General features: G+C 36.1%; 1 long non-coding RNA gene across 3 annotated transcripts in view; it reads left to right on the forward strand.

Annotated features, from left to right (window-relative positions):
- The window catches only part of LOC102162695, a 706,046-nt gene that overhangs the window by 97,699 nt on the left and 585,963 nt on the right, over positions 1 to 22,384 (forward strand). For all 3 annotated transcript variants that reach the window (XR_002338915.1, XR_002338918.1, XR_002338916.1), the window contains one exon: positions 9,990 to 10,124. This is a non-coding gene — a long non-coding RNA (uncharacterized LOC102162695). The remainder of the gene's footprint in view (positions 1 to 9,989; positions 10,125 to 22,384) is intronic.

Raw genomic sequence — 22,384 nt, forward strand, 5'->3', positions numbered from 1 at the left:
AAATGATAAAACTTTACTATTTATTAGGACATTGTCCTTGTTTTCATGCTTTCATTTATTTTTCTGTTAAATTTTTAGAATAATTTATAAAGATTTAGTTTTAAAACTTAAAAATCTTTAAATTTTATTTTTTTTAAATTAAGGGACAATTGATATATAACATTAGTTTCAAGTTTATAACATACTGATTTGATGTTTGTATACATTGAAAATGATTGCCATGCTCAATCTAGTTGTCATCTTTCACCATAAAAAGTTACAAGGTTTTTTTTTTTTGTGATAAGAACTTGTAAGATTTACTTTCCTAGCAATTTTCAAACATGCAATACAATACTATTAATTATAGTCACCGTTCTGTACATTACATCCCAATGACTTGTTTTATGATGCAATTGTAAATGGGGTGTTTTCTTAACATCTCTTTCTGATAGTTTGTTGTTAGTGTGTAGAAATACAGCAGATTTTTCTTTATTTTTTTGTCTTTTTGTCTTTTTAGGGCTGTACCCGCCCAGCATATGGGGGTTCCCAGGCTAGGGATCTAATCGGAGCTGTGGCCATTGGCCTACGCCAAAGCCACAGCAGCACCAGATCTGAGCCACATCTGACCTACACCACAGCTCCCAGCAACACTGGGTCCTTAACCCACTGAGCTAGGCCAGGGATCAAACCTGCAACCTCATGGTTCCTAGTCGGATTCATTTCCACTGCTCCACGACAGGAATTCCTGAAATATAGCAGATTTTTGTATATTGATTTTGTACCATGCAACTTTACTGAATTTGTTAATTAGTTCTAAAAGTTTTCTGGTAGAGTCTCTAGGATTTTCTATATATAATATTATGTCATCTGCGAATACTGACAGTTTTATTCTTCCTTTAAAATTTTGATGCATTTGATTTCTTTTTCATGCCTAATTGCTCTAGATAGGACTTCCAATACAATGTTGAATAAAATTGGTGAGAGTGGGCATCCTTGTCTTGTTCCCAATCTTAGCTTTTTACCTTTGAGGATGATATTAGCTATGTGTTTGTCATATATGGCCTTTACTATGTTGAGGTACATTCCCTCTATCCCCACTTAGTTGAGAGTTTTTATTATAAATAGATGTTGGGTTTTCTCAAATGCTTTTTCTCCATGTATTGAGATGATCATATAATTTTCAATCTTTATTTTGTTAATGTGGTATATCACATTGGTTGGTTTGTGCCATATTGAATCATCTTAGCATTCCCTGGAATAAATCCCACATGTTCACGGTGTGTGATCCTCCTAATGTATTGTTGAATTTGGTTTGCTAATATTTTGCTATGGATTTTTGTATTTGTATTCATCAGGGATATTAACCTGTAATTTTCTTTTTTGTGGTGTCCTTGTCTGCTTTTATTATCAAAGTAATGCCTATTAAAATGAGTTTGAAAACATTCTCCTTCTTAATGTTTTGGAAGAGTTTGAGAAGGACAGGTATTAAATAATCTTTGAATACTTGGTAGGATTTACCTGTAAAGCTACTTGGTCCTGGACTTTTATTTATTGAGAGTTTTTAAATTACACTTAAATCTTCTTACTAGTAATCCATCCATCTAGATTTTCTATTTCTTCGTAATTTAGTCTTGGAAGATTGTATGTTTCTAGGAATTTATCCATTCCTTCCAGGTTGTCCATTTTATTGGCATAAAATTGTTCATAATAGTCTCTTATGATCCTTTGCATTTCTTTAGTATTGGTTGTAAATTCTCCTTTCACTTCTGATTTTTTGAGCCTCCTCTTTTTTTTTTTTTTCTAAGTGAATCTAGCTAAGGGTTTGTCAACTTTATCCTTTCAGTGAACCAGCCCTTAGTTTCATCGAACTTTCCCATTGTCCTTTTAGTCTCTTTGTTGAAGCTCTTACTGTCCCGCCATTCTTTTCCCAAGTTTGGTTAGCATCTTTATGACCATTATTTTGAACTCTTTATCCCATAAATTACTTATCTTTGTTTCATTGAAGTTTTTTTTCATGGGGTTTTAGTTTGTTCTTTTGTTGGAACATATTCTTATGTTTTCTCATTTTACTCACTTGGTTTATTTCTATATATTAGACAAAATAGCTACCTCTCCCAGTATTTTTTTTTTGATAGGCAAGAAATAGATTTATTAAGATAAGACACTTGTGAGAGATGCAAGTCACATCTCCCAGTCTTAAAGAGTGGCCTTGTATAGAAGATGCATCCTTATTCTTCAACCTTGCCCTAGATCTTGGTTGTCTCTCAAATGTGATTGCCTAAGTAGACTAATTTATTCCAGATAGGTCCCAGTTGTTGAGGGTGTGCCAAGATCTCTCAGTGTTCCAAAGGGAGGGATTTCCGTCAGTGGCTAGTTTCAGGCTAATTGGAAGCCAGACCCTCAGCCAGCCACTTTTAAAGTATGCAAATATATACAGTCCTGTTGTACTGCAAACATAAAACCTGGCAACCTTCAGTCCAGGTCTGGAGGTGTCTTGTTGGCAAGCTCCTTTCTGGAAGGTACTTGTGTGCTCTTGCAAGGCCAAGGGAGAGAATTAAGATGATGTCTCTTGGCCTGTATTCCCTGAGAGCATCTCTGTAGCCTCTAGGTGTGTTGTAAACCCCTCAGACTGAAGCTCCAGGACAAGTCAGTAGGTTTTTGTCTCAGGAAGACTGGGGTATGTTTCAGTTTGCTGTCTAGGCAGTGCCCTGGGGGTGGTAGCCTGTCAAGAACTGTTTCTCTGAATGTTGAGTCCTGTGGGGCCCAGAAATGAAAGCTCCTTGGCCACTAGAGCCAGGTGCTCAAGGGGCATCTCTTGTGTGGGCCACGTGCACCTACCAGCTCTATCTAGGCAGCAGGAGAACATGTGTGTTCTGGCTTTAGCATGGCAGCTCGAGAACACTGGGCAGGTTTCAGTGATGGGGGAGGAGGTAGCACAGGGGCAGGACATGCTTGTGGGCTTTATCAGGGCAGTGGGAGAGTGCTGTGACTTTATGTACTGGCCAGCACTAGTGAGGTAGAGGGAGAGCACAAAAATAGTGCCTAACAGCACCTCCATTTCCCTAGAGAGTCTCAGCAGTTTCCTGTCCCTCCAGCAGATGTTTTGGGATTAGGAAAGGAATTTCCTTCGTGTGTAGTCTAGGTGGCTTTCAAACTGCTGCTTTTGCTCTGCGTCCCAGGGTGAGTCTGTGTGCCAGCCTTTTAAGAGTAGAATCTTGGTTCCCTCTAGTCCTTTGGGTCTCTTGGATGTATGCCCCAATGACTTTTTAAGCCCAGCATTTCTAGGGCTTGTCTCTCTGGTGCATATTCCAAATGTTAGAGAAGCAATGTGGGACATGAACCCCTTGCTCCGCAGAGAGAATCTTTGTATTTGTGAGATCCCTTCTATCATGGGGCTCCACAGGGGGTAGGGTTTTGGGTGAGAACATGGTAGGCCTCTCCTACCCATCTACATGTGGCTGTTATATCCTTTGTTATAGAGGAGATGTTCAGTGAGTTTTCAGGTCTTTTTCAGAGGGAATTGTTCCATATGTAGCTGTAGATTTGGTTGTGTCCACAGGGGAGGTGAGTTTCAGATCTTCCTGTGCCACCATTTTGAACTGCCTCCCCTTTGAAGATTTTTTTTTGAACTACTTAATTGTTATTTTTTCCCCTCAATCAGTGGGGGAAATCTATAAATCTTTACCTAAGAGTAAATATGATTGAAAATGTTTCTCCAGTGTCATATCTAAAAAACAAAACAAAACAAAAAATAAAGTTGATGTTGACCGACCCTTCCAGGATCTGAGTCCTGTTTCCCCTTCGGCCCCATTTCTCCTTTCCTTCCTCATGTCCCATGCTTGGCTACACTGAGCTGGATTTTCTTAATATGGCATGTTGTTTTATAGCTCTTACCCTCAACTCTTTTACTGCATGAGATAACAGTCTTCCCTCTATCTGCATTTTAAATGCCTTCTAATTTTCAAAGATACATCCTACTTCTGTTCTGAACAGAGCCTTTCCTGATTTCCCTATAGAAAATTGATGCGGTGCCTACCATGTACTACAAATGCCCATAAAACAAGTTTTATATAGATATTGAATAAATAGTGACAAAGAATGAACCAGTGAAAAGCAAAGAGCCAAAAAGATTCCTTAACTCTTAAACCAGTGATGCAGGACCAGAAAATCACAAGCAAGAATAATTTTGCGTATGTTTATGTCCTGCTTGTCTATTGAAATCTCTTTGGTGCAAAGCCCATGGCTTACGCATCTTTGTGTATCCAGTGTACTCTCCAGTGACAATTTTGATCATCTACTTGATATACCGTTTTTAGAGGTTAAATGATCAAGTCATGATTTCATTGAAAAACATTACTTAATTGACTTGGCACATTCATCATGACCTTAGGTTGCCTTTGTTGAATATCTGAGATTTATTTTTATGTAGAGGTTCTTCATAAATTTTCTTCAGATGTCAGAATTAAGAGTATAGACACATTTGCTCTTGAATGTTTATCCTATTCTTTACTGATGATCAATTTAGAAAGTGTCTCTTCAAGCAAGAATAGACAAAGCAAATGATCTCTTTCTCCCATATGAGCTTTTGAATTTCTCTTTTCCCTAAAATGAAAACTGCTTCTTGCCAATAGAAGATATTTTATAGTCATCTTAAAAATGAATTTTCTTTTATCAAACCACTAACCTTTACATATGCATTGTATTCTCTTATGTGGAACTGTGTGATCAGCTTCAAAAGATTCTGTTTGGTGGTGAGTATGTCAGTGGAAGGATGTCATTTGTCATACCTTAGATGAATAAAACCCCTTGCTTCTTATACCAAATAAGAAAAACCAGCACCACTCTGCCCAAGTAAGATAAATATACCTGGGATACATATCCTTTCCTATTAAAGAGTTAAGGAATATTCTCGGTGTTTTATTTTTTTATTATTTCACAGCTCGCTGTTACTACTTAATATTCCTATAAGATTGTTTTATGGGTACTTTGGGAACTGAGCAAAATTGTAGTTCAGTTCATGTCTGTCTATGGTATTACTCTAACTCCTTTCTGTGAAATTTTCCTTCTTTCTTACCCTTCACCAAAGTACTTAGTGACCTAATACACTGATGATCCAGTTTTCCAAATAACTTGCCTACCCTCTTGGGCCAGTGTCCCAGCAACAAAACCATCCTTCTTTCTCCACCTAAAACACTCACCAGTTGGCAGTCAAACAGAAAATCAATTTGATTAATTCTGTCTGAGGAGCTCCTGATCATTAATGGCCCAATGTCTTATTCTTTGAGGATGAAAATGAATATTGTACAGCAGGTAAGAACTTCATGATGAATTTGTTAACCAAGGAAGTGACTCTATAATTGTGATATTTCAACAATTATGAGGTGGGATGTTGGGATGTTGCACATCTGGTAGAGTTGTATACATTTCTGCATCTCCCTCCTGTTTGTAAGACTGGTCCTGGTGGTTGTAAAAGCAACCTGAAGATTTCCAGGCCTAAAGCTGTGTATTTCTTGTCTTCTGTGGAGGAATCCAAATGCTGTTATGTCATGGTAAATACATTGTGCTTCATATAATATCATAGAAATTAGAAGTAAAATCATTTTAGTTTGTTTTATAAAAACATTTTTGATGGAATATAGAGAGCAGCAGTAGTAAGATTATTAACTTCTCAGTAGTTTGTGGATAACATTATTATACATTCTACATTTTGGTGAAATCTCTGACCAGAGTATTTAAAGGTGTGTTTATTTAAAGATCCATGACATAAATCATATATTCAAAAATAGTTTGCTCCAGATTATTGTATGAGGACAAGTCAGTGGAGTATACAGACTGTGCCTATTCATCAAACCATTTCTTATGTTATAAATATGGTAATCAGAAATACAGGAAAAAATTGAAGGAAAATATTTGAAGTGTAAGGACAGTTTTAAGGAAACTATAAAAACAGACAGCAGATGTCACTGTTGCTTTTCCACTTGCCTCAACCTTATTTATTTGGATTTCGTTCCTAGTTAATGATATTTTCCCTCTCATCTGAGAACTCTTAATAGGTTAAACAAGTTCACCTATGCTAAACTTCTGTTTTGAATTTTATATTTATTAAGGTTATTACTGTAAATCTTGCATATATAATTTACAGAGATGATACATTTTATATGCCTAGGTTCATTAATTCAGTGCTGTAAATTGATAAGATAATACTTTTTATAATTATCATCTGATTCAAAATAGATTTTTATCCACCTCGAAGATAAGCTTGTTCTCATCTTATTTTAAGTGACCAATTATATTGTTTATTCTCCCCATGTAAGGATGCAAGTGCATGGCCTCAAATCCTGTCTGTGATGATGATTTAAAAGAATTTTTATCATGTCAACACATCCAGCCAGTTGGATTCAGAAAATATCTGGGGAGAATGTTCCATAGCAACTTTAAAAATATGAATAGTCTTCCTGTCCCATATTCTTTCCTTTATCAATTCAACTCTAGTTCGTTAGTGTTTCCTTTTCAAGCTGTTTTCTAGGATGTACAGACCTCAATTTCCCATCTTCTCCCTCTAATTAGTTACCAGGTCTTGTTGATTCTACCTTCCATATATTTCTAAAGTCAACCCCCCTTCTTTACACCACAAACTTTAAACTTAATAGTACACAACTGAAATATGTGACACATATATTTTTATAAGAACTTGGATAATTTTTCAGTTTTAATGGAATTCCATCATTTCATGAGAAAGAAATGATGATGCAACCTTGGTTTTGTTGTGAGAGGAATGTGGTAAGAAGTAGTGATAGTACAACTAAAACGTGGGAAGATTGCTTTTTTACAGAATCTAATCTTATTGTCATATTTCATGCAGAAAGCTGAAGCTTTATCATTATATTCTTAGACATGTTGAGCTTGTTTATTTTTTTAAATCTGTAAAATAAGAAACTTGGAAGATAGAAAATAAAAAAATATTTATAATGTGCTTTCCATTGATAAAATTCAGTGATTCAACAGGAAGAACTGAAGAAAAGATACTTAGAAAACACTGCTTTTTATTTCTCTCGGAAAAATCTTAAAAAAAAATTTGTTTTTGTTGTAGTTGATTTACAGTGCTCCGTCAATTTCTGCTGTATAGCAAATGTGTATGTATACATTCTTTTTTTCACATTATCCTCCATCATGTTCCATCACAAGTGATCAGATAGAGTTCTTTGGGCTATACAGCAGAATCTCATAGCTTATCCATTCCATATGCAATAGTTTGCAACTCTTGGAAAAATCTTATCAGCGGGTAATTTCGGTAGCGTTTATGGTTTGTGTATATGTTGCATCACAGATTACTATTTTTTACAACTAAAATGAAAGTATGTATTGAGCACTTACTGGGAAATTAACATTTTTATAGTCAGTACAATAATAAAATGTGGTTCACCCTTAGACTCTGCTATCACTGAAGAACAATTCAAAGAATTTAGTGATGTTAATTTATAAATTTGAGGATAAGTCTGTGAATATGTATATGATGGGACTGTTAAAATAAATGATAAAAACAGTTTATATTTGGAATTTGTTATTTTGATTCCTTTATTGAAAATATGATTAATGATAACGTTAACCCAGGTTGGGAGAGGAAAGAGTTTGGCCATGAGAACACTGTTCTGAGTTCTTTTTTTTTTTTTTTTAATTTTTATTTATTTATTTTTTCTTTTTACAGCCTTTTTACCAGCAGCACATTGTGAGTTCTAATGAATTAGTACTGCAACCTATTGCCACGTTCAAATTAATTGTAAGGAATATATTCAAAATTGCTGGAATAAATAATTTTAACTACCAACAAATTGGAATATGGTACTCTGTGTCTGGTTTATGTATTATTTAACTCAGCAAGTGTTCTGAAGAGGAATTAAGAAACAGAGCATTTTATTCACTTGTAGGAACTTAAGGTGCTTAGAAAAACATAACTGTTGCCAATTCCAGGAAACGGTGTTTCGAAAACATTGCATCTTCAATATAGACCTTGGTTTGAAACTTGGTTTTGCCACTTTTCTTCTGTGTCATTTTGGTCAAGAAATTTGCCCTCTCATAAATGCAGTTTCCGTACAAAGAGAGAATAATGCTAGCTATATTTTTCAGGGTTGTTGTGAAGATCAGAATTGATGCATTTAAAGTACTCAAATACCAATATATGTGTAAGATGTACCATAAATTATTCATACATATATATCATCATAATCACTAATAGCAAATGTTTCTCTGTGGCCTATTGAGTATATGACTTTATGTTTGTCTGGAAATATAAAAGGGTAGATAGAATTTGTGACTCCCACACTCGGAAGCAATGCTGAAGTAAAGTACCTACTAATTGGCACAGTAATTCTTTACCTGATATTTTTAAAAAATCTAATGATTTGCATTTTATTTGAATTTCAAAGCCTATTATTTTTCTCTTAATAGCAACTCACTGATTATCTCCACTCTTTTACCAATCAGACTAGTTAAGTGAAACTACCAGTTTTATTGTTCCACTCACTTTTCATCTTTAGACTTTGATAGTCAGATGATGGAGAATAGGATTTCAGAGCTACCTTCCTCTCTGCTGAAATTCCGATTGGGATGTAAAGTAGCCTGGATGAATGGATGGTAGGTGTACCTCAGGAAACTCCAACATAGAAAATGGACTGTATACTTGGTACATCTTGGCATGACTTGCTTACAAATTTTATTCATATGAAAAGGTAGAATTATGACATGAAATCAGTAGTCAGAAGTTTAGAGTATGGACCCCAAATGTCAGACCCTCTGGGAGAGTGGACAGACTCTTCCTTGGTCCTATGGCATCCCACCTTTTCTGTTCCCTGAGCCTCCAGTGCTTTATAGAACTACAGATAATTTAACTTTGGTTACCATCTCTGCCTTCCAATTCCTTCACAGTTTTAACTAATATACTCTCTGTTATCATCTTAGAATTCAGAAATGAAATTATCATGTATGTCCATATATGTTTACATTGTTATTTATAACATATTTTCATTAGTATGAAAAACTTTCTGAATAATAATCCGTACTCTTAAATATATTATTAGCAGTCCTAAAGTGGAGGTGAAGTCACTATCAAATATTGTGTTTATGAGCTGGGAATGGCTAAAATATGGGAACTTCCCCCCAAATCACTCCTAACCACAATATTCTTGTTTCCAACAAATTTACTGGGTATTTACAATGATTTAATTTATATACTGATTTAAATGATTTAAATATAACAACATACATATTTCTATGATAATCTAAGTAGGTACTGTTATTATTTGGGGGATGAGAAAACTAAGGCAGAGAGAGGCCTATAGGTGGTCCTACCTGTGGCCCAAGGTCTTGCAGGTAGGAAATGGCAGAGTTGGGACCACAACCCAAGTCTTGTAGGTGCGGAGTCTATACACTTGGGAATTACACTGCTAGTCTTCTAGTTTGGTCTTCTTTGTTTTTATAATGGTCTTTTTTTTTTTAAATTTAAGTATAGTTGATTTAGAACATTTCAGGTGTACAACAGAGTGACCCAGTTATATTTATGTATATTCTTTTCCATTATATGTTACTACAAGATGTTGAATGTAGTTCCTTTTGATGTACAGGAGGTCCTTGTTGTTTATCTATTTCATGTATAGCAGTGTGTATCTATTAATCCCAAATTCCTAATTTATCCTTCCTCTTTCCCCTTTGGTAGCCATAACTTTTATTTTTTTCTTTTGGGGCCGCACCTGTGGCATATGAAAGTTCCCAGGGTGGAGGTCCAATCGAAGATGCAGCTGCCAGCCTACACCACAGCCATAGCAACACCAGACCTGTGCTGCCTCTGCAACGTACATGACAGCTCACAGCAATGCCGGATCCTTAAACCACTGAGCGAGGCCAGGGATTGAACCTGAGTCCTCATGGATACTAGTTGGGTTTGTAACCCTCTGAGCCATGACAGGAATTCTGGCATAACTTTTTTTTCTATGTCTGTGGTCTATTCTGTTTTTTAGAACTGCTAGAAGAAAGTGGATTGGAAAAGATGACTTCCACAGGAACATGCCAGGTTTTCAGAGCCAGAAAATTTTTTTCTTCAGAGCATAGTTGTGAATGGGACTTATGGATCAGGAAACATCTCTGAGCAACTGGTAATAATATAATAGCCCTAGTAAGCTTTCATCCATATTTTGGTTTAATGCTTTTCTTGTGATCTAACCTCTGGTTGGAAAATAAATTGACACTATCAAGCATTATAAACTCTACATTGAAGACTAGGAAACTGCAAGTCCAACCCAAAATTCTCTCTTGTTCAAGTTTCTGAATTACATAAAAATTCAGTTTATGTATTCAACAGACATCGGGAGTAATCCATACTATTATTTACTTTTAACTAAAATCTCAAAGCTATGGCTCCTGCTTTTCTGCAACACTTTGGGAGGATTCTGATTTCCTCATTGAGTGTCAGGAAATCATAAGATTATAAAAGTTCCTACTATGTATAAAATACTTATGATTATATAATGACAGATTTTGGTGAGTGGGAATGAGGGTTATAGTTGTGATATAATTCCACAAAGAGTGTCAATAACTATGTAAAAATGTAGAGGATGTTTTTTCTTACTTTGCTATATATGTATCTTCAATAATGCCAAATGTGAATAGATATTTGATAAAAATGGAAGAGGAAAACAAGACTGAAGTTGAATAGGCTGGATAAGGCGACAGGCACAAATAGTGAAAGGGAAAGACTGATTTTCCCAAGATCAATAATCTGGGCTTACAGGTGTATTGTTTGTGGTAGAGCAGGGAGAGGAGGCTGAAATATAAGGAAAGGCAAAGGAAGACAGAAATCTTCCCCTTTAGAATCAGTGCCATCTGCAATAAAAGAACCATCCTAATGTCTCCAAATAGCAGCACAGTGCCTTCTGGTATAGCTACAAGGAATAATTGGAGAAGGACTTCTGCTATGTGATTAAAAGAACAGAACCAGAAAGGATGTCTGCCTTATAGTAGAGCTTGCTCTCGTGGAGACAACCTTGTAGCACTTGAAATGTGATGGAAGCAGTGGGCATCAAGCTGCAACATCTAGTGTGGCCTCCCTATATAATTGGGCTTTACACACTATGTTTTCTTTTTTTTTTTTTTTTCTATATTGTCGGTGATTATCACTTCTTTTTACCCCTAGACATAAACTTTTATTGTTGCCTTTTGTAGCCATTTTTTGGTATTGATAGTTTATACAGAATTTTTGGCACTTGGCTTACATACTTATTTTTAAAATCCTTTGCCTTGAGAGCTTTCTTAAAATTCAGTCTCCCTTTTGTTTTCAGGATGATTGCATCTAATTATGAAATTAGGATAAATGCATGCAATCAGAACCAAGTAACAAATATTAGGTTCTAACTTTGTAAATTTTATTTTTGATAGTAAATGCCTCAGAGGCAGAGCTTTTTTATTTATGCAGGCTACTACCTTGCACAATTTTATGCATGTATCAGAAACTCAATAGTTATTTATGGAATTAATGAATTATTTTTAAGATGCCGTGCAAGCCTCCTCGAAATATGTGAATTCTCTGGGAGGCTAGACATATTTTCAAAGTTATTTAAAACCATATTATGTTTGGACCATATTTCAGTTAAGAATAAATTGATTTATCAAGCTGCTTGTTTTGGCAGTGGTGACTATGAGTGCATTGGTTGTCTTTGGAAGAAAAATGATTTTTATAGGTCATAAGTTAGGTCAGTTAGTCATCATAGATTTACTGTGTTTCTGATGCTGCTTCTTTAGATTTGATCTGGCTTCTCTCTTGTACATTTGAAGCTTATTTAGGAGTGTGTCAGAACAAGCTGTCTCTTCAGCCTGAATTGTTAGCCTCGAGGGCAGCAACCATGTTGTTGTATTATGTTCAGAGCAGAGCACAGGAGAGAGCTGCCTGGATAATAAGGGACAGTGATGAGCTCAAGTGGGTGACCTGGTTCCTAGGTCTGGACACTGTGGGCTGGAGAAAACCGTGTCATCTTTCTCAGGGTTTTTTCCTTGACAACTCTCCCCCTCTACCCCCTGAAAAAGCTACTGTTCACTTTAACATGAAGTCTTATTTTATTTTACTTAAAAAAATGCATGCCTGTAACAAAGCCTGCCTACTTCCATTTTGCAAACGTTTCAGTTTTATAGGCCCTAAAAAATCATACTTTGTCTTATTTGTGCTTTTGTACTTAATACTTAGCAGAGTTCCTGGCACATGCAGGAGTTTGATAAATGCATGTTGAATCAAATTGAGCTGGTGCTTTTGAGAGTGGGTAATCAGGCAGTTGAGAACTGAGTAAGATCTAGAATCCTTATTTCCTGTCTCATTTCAGAGGAACTGCAGATTCTCATGGCTCTTTGATCCTCACCCAGAATCCAGCCTGGTTTAGGGTTGCCATAGATTGTGAAGCCATGGGATTGAGAGAAACAATAGATTTGGAAAAGGTAGTTAAGTTTGTAATTAAGTTTGGTGTCACCTTGGGTTTGTAATGTTAGCAGTCTGGAGCAATGTCTAGTTCTCCATGTGGAGAAATTTGTCCTGCTAAAGGGGTCCAGAAGATCTGGGAAGCTGGATCAGGAAGACTTAGACTTATTAAAAAAAAATGGACTTTCCTAATGATGACGTGTTGAAGCCTAATAAAACATCTATTTTGGTGCTTTTCCTGGACTTGTTTAAACTCGTATTGCTTAATGCCAGTGTAACAGGAATAAGAAACTGTGTTCTGACAGTAAAATATTCATTTGAGAAGGATGGTAAATTTATTGGGAACATTTCAGGGCTGAAGCATATTTGTAACTGTGAGATATGGCCTCAATTATTAATCATCACGAGAAACCGAACAGAACTGACTCTGATATACTAGATTAATGGCACTTGATTTTATTACCCCAAACTGAATCATCATCTACTAAAAGATTTTAGGTCTTTTCAGTGATTCAGCCCTGGCTCTGTTGCAGCGCCAGAACTGTGGCTTTTAATTACTGCTGATTTCCTTTTAACTTCTCCTAGGGATGTTATTTTAAAATGTGGGGAGAGGATTCAAATCCTCCTAATTTGATACTTTGAACTGAAGTTAACCTAGAGCTGTGGTTTTCTTTGATCTTTATTTTATTTTATTTTTTTAGACCAGTAGAAAATGAAGGAGGGAGGGTATTGTTTTTGAGTACTTACTGTACTTTAGGAATATTAGCCAAATATATTATTCCTGTTTATCTCAGATGAGAAATCTGAGACCTAGCAGAGTTAAATGTTTTGCCCATGGCTGCATCACTTTTAAGAAGTCAGCCAGGATCCAACCAGCCTGAATGACTTCTAAGTCCATATGCTTCTTACTTCTCTATAGATTTCCCCTGTGTTTTAACACTTGTTTAAATGTTTACAGCAGTTTGTTCCTCATATGGCACTTACACTGATATTACAGTTATATCAAATTTAGTTTTATCTCATTAGTCCATGTTCTTCTTAATGAGTAGGGTTTTGTCTTTGTATTTTCTAAGCCCCTGGCACAGAGCTTCCTACATGTAATGGATGCTATGTAAATATTTGTTGAATAAAATTGTTTAATTATCTGACATTGTTTACTACTTGGTATATATCTAGGGTTCAAAATTACTCTTTCCCAAAACAATGGTAGTGGTTGGTAATTAACGTGAAATCTCAATTGAAAAATTACAATTTTCACTTTTATGAATTTTTTAACAGTAAGTAACAGCTTACAAATAGTAATTTCTTTTTCCTAAAGGGTAAGAGAAACTATTTAGAGGGGATACAAATAAATATGCTGAGGTCTCTATACTTTGGGGTTTCATAGCCAAGTGGCAGTCACGGGAGATATTCATGGTATTTATAATATAGGGTAGAATGTTCTAAAAATATTCTAAGAAGAGCTGTAAAAGTTTAGTGGAGAGATGGTTTTTGATTTGCAGGGGACATTAATGAAAGAGGGGACATTTGACCTGGAACTTAGAAAGACGAGTGCGTTTGGACAGAGAGATTTCAGGGGAAAGGACTCCAAGCAGAGGAAACAGTTTAAGAATAGTCATGGAGTCATACATGTCAAATAAATGATAATCAGTTTAATCTGACTAGAGTATAGGGCATGTTAAAGGTAACAAAAAAGATAAGACAGGAAAGGATACTTGGGGATAGAGCTTGGTGGACCTTGTACAAGATGATATTTAAGTTCCTCTTAAGCAATTTTATGATGCTATAATTCTTTGAATGCTGTGACAAGGCACTTGAGTTTTATTCAGTAAGCAGTTGTGAGTTTCAAAAATATTTTGAATTGTGACATTTTATCTTCATTTGATATTCTTACAAGTGTCATGGAGTGACACAATCAGAACTGTGCTTTGTAGGCACAGATTTAAGAAGATTATTTTGGCAGCAATGTGTAGCATTGGGTGAAGTAGAAAAGGATTGAAGGTTAGAAGTTAGAAGAGTGTTGCAATAGTACAGATTAGAAAATGATATAGATTATACTATTAGACAATAATATAGATTATAAAAAAAAGCATGGTGTAGATTAGAAAAAATGTATAGATTAGGAACAAGGACCTGAATTAAGATGGCATCAATGAGAATAAAGAATTAGAGATAAATTTAAGATGAATTTTGGGATTATATTTGATAGAGCTGAGTGATTGGCCAAATGTGTATATATGTATTAAATAATGTTGGAATGGGAGAGCTTAAAGATAATTTTGGTTTGGTACATAGAGAATTATGAGAAGGTTAGAACATAACAGAGATAGAGGATTTAGTTGGCGAAGGCTATTTAAGGAAGAGGAGAAAGATGAGTTTAATTTTGGTTGTATTGAGTTAATGGCATGGAATTCAGGGCAATCTGTTAGGTTGGAAATTGGGAATGAAATAAAAAGGCTGATATTATTTCTATACATATATACACAATTCATTGGCAAAGAAGATTTAGGACAAAGTACAAAAGGAAACATTATTCCATTTTCAACAGCTATTAATCATAGTTCCTGAATGACTTTGTAATTAATAAATGGACACACTCTAATAATAGAAAGATTCACGGACACAGAAACATATTCATCCATACAAATATTCCTGTGCTGATAACTTCTCATAGTTACCACAGTGAATTTAGAGTGGCTATCTCTGGTATTAGTAAAGAACAAGACAGCTTTAACTTTAGAATTGATTTGGATAAAATGACTCCTGGAAGTTCCATTATAGTGCTTCTTTTTTTTAAGGTCTAAGACCCTTCTTCAGTCCCCTTTGGTTGCTTAATTTTCTTGTCATTAATAATGTCCTGTAAGGAGATATGGCAAGAACAGGATTTTTGCTATCTTGGGGCTATTTTTATCAACTGGTACTTGAAGGAAGCAGATGGATCTTTTAGAAGTTAGGTTTCATTTTATTTTATGTCCACAAGCTCCAGAATTTGCTTAATTTAGGTGGGGCACAGTTAGGCCATTCACTCTCCACCTACATTTGTCTTCCAATAATCAAATTGAAATTTTGGTTCTAAGATAGGTTTTTCTGATTTGGGAAACTAGAAATTTCAGATGTGCAAGTTGATATTTTCATTGGTTATCCAAGAACAAATGTCCACCAGGTAACTGAGCTGAATTTTTTTTTCTTCCAGTTTTGTTAGATATAATTGACAGACAACACTGTATAAATTTAAGGTGTACGGGATAATGATTTGACTTATATATAAATCATGAAGTGATTACCATAATAAGGTTAGTGAAGAGCCATCATCTTATAAATATACAAAATAAAATAATTTTCTTGTGCTGAGAGCTCTTAGGATTTACTGTCTTAACTTTCATGTGTAACATACAGCAGTGTTAATTATGTTAATCACGTCGTGCATTACTTCTCTCGTACTATTTATCTTATAACTTAGAGTCTGTACTTTTTGACATCTTGTGGTAACCACAAGTCTGATCTCTTTTTCTACGAGATTGTCTGGTTTTTTTTTTTTTTTGAAGTGTTATTGATCTACCACATTATGTTGGTTCCTTGTGCACAACACAGTGATTTGGTATTTCTATATTTTACAAAATGATCACAATAAGTCTAGTTACCACCTGTCATCATACAAAGATATTACTTTATTATTGACTGTATTCCCCCAGCTATACATTTCATCCCCGTGACTCATTTATTTTGTAATTGGAAGTTTGCACCTCTTAATTTCTCTCACCTGTTTCACTCATCCCCTCCCCCCTCCATCTGGCAACCACCTGTTTGTTCTCTGGATTGACATTGTTTCTATTTTGTTATATTTGTTCATTTTTTAGATTCCTTCCACATATAAGTGAAATCATATGTTTTGAGCAAGAAATAGACTATGTAGTTATCCTTTGAGCTGATACTATAGGCATGGATGCCAAACTCCTAGGACGATAGGGTGAAGATGGAGGTTAGGGGTCTTGGGAAGACATTTCATGGATAATCAGAGGAATACATAAAGAGAGAGATAAACAGGAGGAGGACGAGGTAGGAGAAAAACCATACAGGAACAATGAAAAAGCAGAGAGGAAACAGAGAAAGGGTTTAAAGAAGCAGAAACTGTCATTAGTATCAAACCTGCGAACAGGTATACTAAGAACTACAGAAAATTTTTTATTGTACTTGGCATAAAGATACAATCAAGGACCTTTGACCTGAGCACTTTCAGTAGAGCAAAATGGGCCATGTTGAATTTGGGACAGAATCACTTCCAAATATAAGGGGGATAGCTGAGGTAAGTACAAAAAATGAAGCTGTAGGATGAGAACAGATCAAAAGTCCTGAGAGCAAAGCTGGGTTGGGGGCTAAAATGAATAGCAAGTGATCCCAGACAGGAGCAGGGAGGGAACAAACATGAATCTCAGAATGATTCTATTGGAATATGATGTTTTTAGTTGGCATGGCTCTAGTTAGGATGCCTTAAAGCCATTATGCAACTTCTGATACCATGTGTCTGAGACGTGTTTTCTACTGCCCAACCACTTCACGTCCAGGCTATAAATCAAAAATCTTGACTAGTTACATGCAACTGCTCCTCTGGCATTGCATAGTCAGAACTGTTTGAACACAGTAAGGCAAAGTGTCCATGGGAAGAAGAGTCCTTTATCATATGCCACACAGACCCAGGAATCAGTAAGTTCTTGACAATCTGGAGAGCATCCTTTTCATGATGGATCCAGTGCCACTGGAAGCACTTAAATGCCTCAGTAATGTTTGTTGTGAAAGAAAAAACGTAGTTGTAAACTGGATGCTATGAGAAGGCTTGAAGCTCTTGCTTTTTTTTCAGGGTGAGCATGCCAAGGATATCATGGACCACATTTTGAGGGATACTAATCTAGAAATGTAGGTGAGGTGGCTAATATAGCAGACAAGGTTGCTCTGTGTTGATGTCCAGTTGGGTAGGCTGTTCTCTGACCAGGGGCTTGCTTAATCTGGTAAAAGTAGCTCTGAAGCAAAGGCAAGCAGACTGACTCTGTACTTGGTTCACATTTGAGTCTGCATCTTACCTACTTCTCCCTTTAGCCATCCATTTTCTCTGGCTGCTGATCTTCAGCTTGCTCTTGGCTGTATCCCTGGATCCTCTGCTACTTGGGTTTATTGTGTTTTCCTGTGAAATACTTACGCTCACCTTCATGGATCATACCATATTTTATAAAGTATACTTACCTGGGTAGAAATACACCTTGTCATTACCTGCTCAAGAAAAGGGTTTTGCCCACTCTGACCACCAGCATGTTGACTAAGAATCTTGACACTTTATCAATCCAGTTGTCTTTCTATAACAATATGAGGAACTCTCTAGAAATTTATTAATTAGCAAGAGAATTTGTGGATGATGTCTGATTCCTAGTCTGGAAGGAGAGGTACTTGAGTTCATAGAGCTTAATACCACAATGCATAAAACTGGACAGTGGCTTTTGATATTAATTTTTAGTTTCTTGGTGAAAACCCTTCACAAGAGAAATAGTTTTTGTTCTTGTCTGGTTTGAATTTTTATATTGGCCGAGTTTATCTGACCTTCCTCTGATGCTCTACTGTATGTTACACATTGTTTTTGCCCATTGTCTGCTGCCTGAGGATATAACTTATTTACTGAAAGGTCATTCTTAGAATTATTTTTTTCCACTGATACTGTGAAAAATGTTTGATTCATTTTGTTCTGCAAAATATTGCTGCCTGCTTTCTTCTTACCTCTGCAATGGCTAGTTGTTGTTGCCCTGTGTCTGCCTATGCATTGTTCTATTTATCTTTATCTTTGTGGTCCTCACTCACCTTTCCCACCAGCACTCTCTGTCCTGATCTGAATGATCCTTACTGTGGTGATGGTTAATAGGCTAAGATTTAGGAGTGAGGCAGGGTGGAGTTTAATTTTAGTGCTATCTGTTACTTGCCATGTAGTCTTGGACAAATCATTTGGCATCAATATTCTTTAATTTTGTCATCTCTGAAATGGAGTCACAATAGTATATGCCTTGTGGGTTGTTATGTGGATTAAATGGACCACACATGCAGAGTGCTCAGGACAGCATGACACATAGTAAGGGTTTCATCATTATTAGTGTTTACTGGTTAAGTCTCAAACTGCATATGTGTTTATTCCCCACTGTTAAGCAGAAACTTCCTGTGTATACCTTTTCCAGCATCAGCACCTCAGAGGGAATTCCTCTTCAATTATAGATGTTCAATATTTGTGCCAATTATTGTTTCTTTTGTAGAGAATCCTCTATTTCTCCTGCTTTTGGGTCTTCAGTAAGATGCAATTCCACATCTTTCACCTTACCCTTCCCTTTTTTTCCCCTTTTTTTCTTTCTTTATTTCTAACTTGGTTTTACTGTCATTACTCTAGGAGGTGGATCTGAGAAGATATTGCTGTGGTTTATGTTGGAGAGTGTTTGGCCTATGTTTTCCTCTAAGAGTTTTATAGTATCTGGTCTTTATGTCTAAGTCTTTAATCCATTTTGAGTTTATCCCTGAGCATCTATCCAGGGAAAACCATGACTCCAGATACATGCACTCCAGTGTTCATTGCAGCACTATTTACAATAGCCAAGACATGGAAACAACCTAAATGTCCATCAACAGAGGAGTGGATAAAGAATATGTAGTGCATATACACAATGGAATATTACTCAGCCATTAAAAAGGAAAAAATAACAGCATATGTAGCAACATGGATGGACCTAGAAATTGTCATGCTAAATGAAGCCAGCCATACAATGAGACACCAACATCATATGCTATCACTTACATTGGAATCTAAAAAAAAGGACACAGTGAACTTCTTTGGAGAATAGATAATGACACATACTTTGAAAAACTTATGGTTTCCAAATGAGACATATGGGGGGTGGGAGGAAGAGCCTGGGGTTCAGGATGGAAATGCTATAAAATTGGATTGTGATAGTTGTTGTACAAGTATAAATGTAATAAAATTCATCGAGTAATTAAAAAAAAACTTAACTGTCAACTTTTAGGTTGTGCATTTTTAAATTTTATTTATTTTTATTTTATTTTATTTTTTTGTCTTTTTGCCTTTTCTAGGGCCACTCCCACGGCATATGGAGGTTCCCAGGCTAGGGGTCCAATAGGAGCTATAGCCACCGGCCTACACCAGAGCCACGGCAACCCAGGATCCAAGCTGCATCTGTGATCTACACCACAGCTCAGGGCAACACTGGGTCCTTAACCCACTGAGCAAGGCCAGGGATTGAACCTGAAACCTCATGGTTCCCAGTCAGATTCGTTAACCACTGTGCCACGATGGGAACTCCGTGCATTTTTTTAAATTGATACAGCCATAGAGCATATGTAAACAAAGAAGGATATGTTCCAATAAAACTTTATTCACAAAAGAGAGGTGGCTGACTGGAAAGCTGAATTTAGTCCAAGGGCAGTATTTTTGCTCCCAGGACATAATTTGCAGACAAATAATTAGGAGACCATTGTGTTTCTATATGTATTGGGCAACATTATTTTGCTTTCTTTGCAGAATTAATCTATATTGCATAATCTATGATTTATATCTCATCATCTGGAAGAAAAAAACAAAGTCTATGGTTATTTCCAAAGCTGAGTTCATAGTAGATGCTTCCTTTTTGTTTTTCCAATTAGTGAACATTAATTGGAGAACATGTTTTTAGATGCCTGAAAAAATATTTTAATATCCATTTGCCTTAAAATGTTAAGGGCAGAAAAACAAATGTACTCTTCTGTGGAGGAGTTAAACTGGAAGGCAGAGGAAGCCCTTGTCTAGCAAGCTATAAGAGATGATTTTTCATTAGAGAGTGTGAAGTCTGTTGTAAGTACAACCACATTCATTAGCCAGTTTCCTGCTTCCTGTCAGTAGTGGGCATTAAGTTTCTCTCTGTTCAATTAGAGTGAATTCTGGCTTTTGCATGACAGATCCTTTTCTGGATGTTTAATAGCCTGGCCTTTGATTTTTTTTCTTTTTGGATTATCACTGAATAGGTGTAACCTCAAGGCAGAGTATGAATTATTTCTTAAGCAACATACTTCAAATGTATGACAAATTCCCAGAGAAGTAGATTATACATAGAAATTAAGCAAAACACCCCAAACATATAATATTTATATAAAAAGATACCTAAAATGTATTTACACCAATGAATAAATATTGTGTTCAGCTAATAAGCATAACCAAAGCCAGAAATTTAAGACATCAACAAAAGTACTAAGTTTGTTTTGCAAACATGTCTAGCAACTGAACACACTTAAAGGTCACAGTGTTTTGACAGATTAAGATTTTATATTACTAAGTGTCAAGGTCAGCTCTACCCACTCTAAACTATGTGGTTGAGACTTGTTTTCTGAGGTAACAAATAGTCTAGGCCTTCCCTCTTGATTGTGCCTGATAGGTAGCTAAACCTCCCTAACAACAAGCAACCTAACTATATAAACGGATGCAAGTGGGAAATAAAGTGGGTATGTGAATTTGGGGTGGTGTTATGAATGGGGGTAGGTGGGGATGGGCTACAAATGAACTTATAATATTATGTAATGGAACTTCAAAATTCATTCCTTTCAAACCAAATATACACTGAGAAGCTATTTGTGCCAGTTACCATGCTACCCTTAAGAGGAAAGGCAAATATGTGAAAATCCTTACCATGAAGATATTAGTGCATATTGATTAAACCCTTCAAGATGATAAGGAGCTTTATTCTTTTTGTAGAGTGGTGAATTTGATTCACTGGTTGATAGGCTGGATAATTTGGTGTATGATTATGCCATTGAGAGACCAATTGAGCTTCTTGATAATTGATTAGGTAAAGAAATATTTGACATGTTGAAAGACTCACTAGCAATATTCCTAAAGGTCAAACCTGTGTAGGCTACATAACATTGAAAAGCAAATGCCACACCCTAGGAGAATTTCCATAAGATTGGCTTCTGTCAGGAAAATTCTCTGTGAAGACGTTCTGACAGCAACAGAATCTTATATAACTTTGTGATACCATCTGTTCAGCAGGCTGAGAAAGAACAGGCTCTCAACCTTAGTTTTTCCCTGGTATATGTAAGATTCAACTTTGAAAGTTTCCTCCTGTATATGATTTCTGATTAGCTGAACAAAGGTGACCCTGGACAATCAGGAAGTTCTCATTCTTCCACACTGTGCCCAAAACACCAGACAATGAGTGTAAGGAAATAAAGCACTAGGCTTTATTTCTAGGGTTAAAATGGGGATTCCAGGTGGAAACCACACATACATTTATAGACAAGCATGTTTTCTGAAAAGCAGAGAATTATATAGGATCCTTGCATCATTCTATTCTCAAAGCATTTGTTAAGCTTCAGTAAATATCTTATTCAATGTGAGACATGGTTCTGAGCATTGGAGATATAAAGATGAATAAACCATCATTCCTGCACTCCACTTAAGAACATTTACAACAAAGTGATTAGCGCTGTAATAGAGGAATACGCAAGATGCTGAGAAGGCACAAGAGAGGAAACACTTCACGTTTCTAGGAGAGGCTACAAGAGGCTTTTCAAAGAGGGTAGCATTTGAGTAGATTCTTAAAGAATGAATTAGTTTTTCAGGGTAATAAGAACATTATTAGCTGGAGAGAAAACATGTGAGAAAAGCAGAAAGGTGTGAAGCATCCAGGAGACCAGTGTGTAGGGAGATATAATTTTTAAAGGTAGATGGGAGCAGAAATCTTGAAAAAACTTGTGTACCCTACTCTAGAGTTTGGACTTCAACTTGTAGACTTTTGGGGCCTTTGAAGGGTTTGATTTTACAAGGATGGAGAATGGTAGTCAATTGGGATTGGTGATGGCAGATTCTTGATGACCAGTTAGAAACATAGCATAGTCATATTGATGGGACATGATGGGAGTCTGGGCAGAGGAACAGGACGGGAT

Source organism: Sus scrofa, chromosome 1, assembly GCF_000003025.6.
Source record: "Sus scrofa isolate TJ Tabasco breed Duroc chromosome 1, Sscrofa11.1, whole genome shotgun sequence".
NCBI lineage: Eukaryota > Metazoa > Chordata > Mammalia > Artiodactyla > Suidae > Sus > Sus scrofa.